Source organism: Arachis hypogaea, chromosome 7 (genome assembly GCF_003086295.3).
Source record: "Arachis hypogaea cultivar Tifrunner chromosome 7, arahy.Tifrunner.gnm2.J5K5, whole genome shotgun sequence".
In the NCBI taxonomy this organism is placed as follows: Eukaryota; Viridiplantae; Streptophyta; class Magnoliopsida; order Fabales; family Fabaceae; genus Arachis; species Arachis hypogaea.
In genome coordinates, this window is record NC_092042.1 from 2,080,823 (window position 1) to 2,083,210 (window position 2,388).

Here is a 2,388-nt window from a genome sequence, read left to right on the forward strand (position 1 = left end):
GAGTGCCCCCGTCACTGATTAGCACTCTGGGAACGCCAAATCTGCTAAAAATGTTTTTCTGGAGGAATTTCAGCACGGTCTTGGTATCATTAGTGGGTGTAGCAATCGCTTCTACCCACTTAGATACATAGTCCACTGCCACCAGAATGTAAGTGTTTGAGTATGATGGTGAAAATGACCCCATGAAGTCAATTCCCCATACATCAAACAATTCTATCTCTAATATCCCTTGTTGAGGCATGGCATATCCATGAGGCAGGTTACCAGCTCTTTGGCAACTGTCACAGTTACGCACAAACTCTCGGGAATCTTTATAGAGAGTAGGCCAGTAGAAGCCACATTGGAGGACTTTAGTGGCTGTTCGCTCACTTCCAAAATGTCCTCCATACTGTGATCCATGGCAGTGCCATAGGATCCTTTGTGCTTCTTCTCTAGGTACACATCTGCGGATCACTCCGTCAGCACATCTCTTAAAGAGATATGGTTCATCCCAGAGGTAGTACTTGGCATCTGAAATTAATTTCTTTCTCTGCACGTAACTGTACTCCTTGGGAATGAACCTTACAGCTTTATAATTTGCAATATCTGCAAACCATGGAGCTTCCTGAATGGCAAAGAGTTGCTCATCTGGGAAAGTCTCAGAAATCTCAGTAGAAGGGAGGGACGCCCCAGCTACTGGTTCTATCTGGGACAGATGATCAGCCACTTGGTTCTCTGTCCCTTTTCTGTCTCTTATTTCTATATCAAACTCTTGCAGAAGCAACACCCATCTTATAAGCCTGGGTTTTGAATCCTGCTTTGTGAGTAAGTATTTAAGAGCAGCATGGTCAGTGTACACAACCACCTTGGATCCCACCAGATAGGATCTAAACTTGTCAATGGCATAGACCACTGCAAGTAACTCTTTTTCTGTGGTTGTGTAGTTCTTCTGTGCGTCATTTAGAACACGGCTGGCATAATAAATGACGTGCAGAAGCTTGTTATGCCTCTGTCCCAACACTGCACCAATGGCATGGTCACTGGCATCACACATTAGTTCAAATGGCAATGTCCAATCTGGTGCAGAGATGACTGGTGCTGTGACCAGCTTAGCTTTCAGGGTCTCAAATGCCTGCAGACACTGTGTGTCAAACACAAATGGTGTGTCAGCAGCTAACAGGTTACTCAAAGGTTTTGCAATTTTCGAAAAATCCTTTATAAACCTTCTGTAGAATCCTGCATGCCCCAGAAAGCTTCTGATTGCCTTAACATTGGCAGGTGGTGGTAATTTTTCAATTACCTCTACCTTTGCCTTGTCCACCTCTATTCCCCTGCTTGAAATTTTGTGCCCAAGGACTATTCCTTCAGTCACCATAAAGTGACATTTCTCCCAGTTTAAAACCAGGTTAGTCTCTTGGCACCTTTTCAGGATAAGTGCTAGGTGATTAAGACAGGAGCTGAATGAGTCTCCATATACTGAGAAGTCATCCATGAAGACTTCCAGAAATTTCTCTACCATATCTGAGAAGATAGAGAGCATGCACCTCTGAAAGGTTGCAGGTGCATTGCACAGACCAAAAGGCATCCTTCTGTAGGCAAACACGCCAGAAGGGCAAGTGAATGTTGTTTTCTCTTGGTCCTGAGGATCTACTGCAATTTGGTTGTAGCCTGAATAGCCATCCAAAAAGCAGTAATAATCATGGCCAGCTAGTCTTTCTAGCATTTGGTCTATGAATGGTAAAGGAAAATGATCCTTTCTGGTGGCTGTATTGAGTCTTCTGTAGTCAATACACATACGCCACCCTGTGACTGTCCTTGTAGGAACCAGTTCATTTTTTTCATTATGAACCACTGTCATGCCTCCCTTTTTGGGAACAACTTGGACAGGGCTCACCCAGGGGCTATCAGAAATAGGATAAATAATCCCAGCCTCCAGTAATTTAGTGACCTTTTTCTGCACCACCTCCTTCATGGCAGGATTTAGCCTCCTCTGTGGTTGGACCACTGGTTTGGCATTATCCTCCAATAGGATCTTGTGCATGCATCTAGCTGGGCTAATGCCCTTAAGATCACTTATAGACCACCCAAGAGCTGTCTTGTGTGTCCTTAGCACTTGAATCAGTGCTTCCTCTTCCTGTGAATTTAAAGCAGAGCTTATAATTACTGGAAAAGTTTCACCCCCTCCCAGAAATGCATATTTCAGGGATGGTGGTAGTGGTTTGAGTTCAGGCTTGGGAGGCTTATCCTCCTCCTGAGGAATTTTCGAAAATTCCTTTGCTTCCTCTAGTTCTTCTTGATCAGGTTGAGCATCTTTGAAGATGTCCTCAAGCTCTGATTCTAGGCTTTCAGCCATATTGATCTCTTCTACCAGAGAGTCAATAATGTCAGCGCCCATGCAGTCATTTGGTG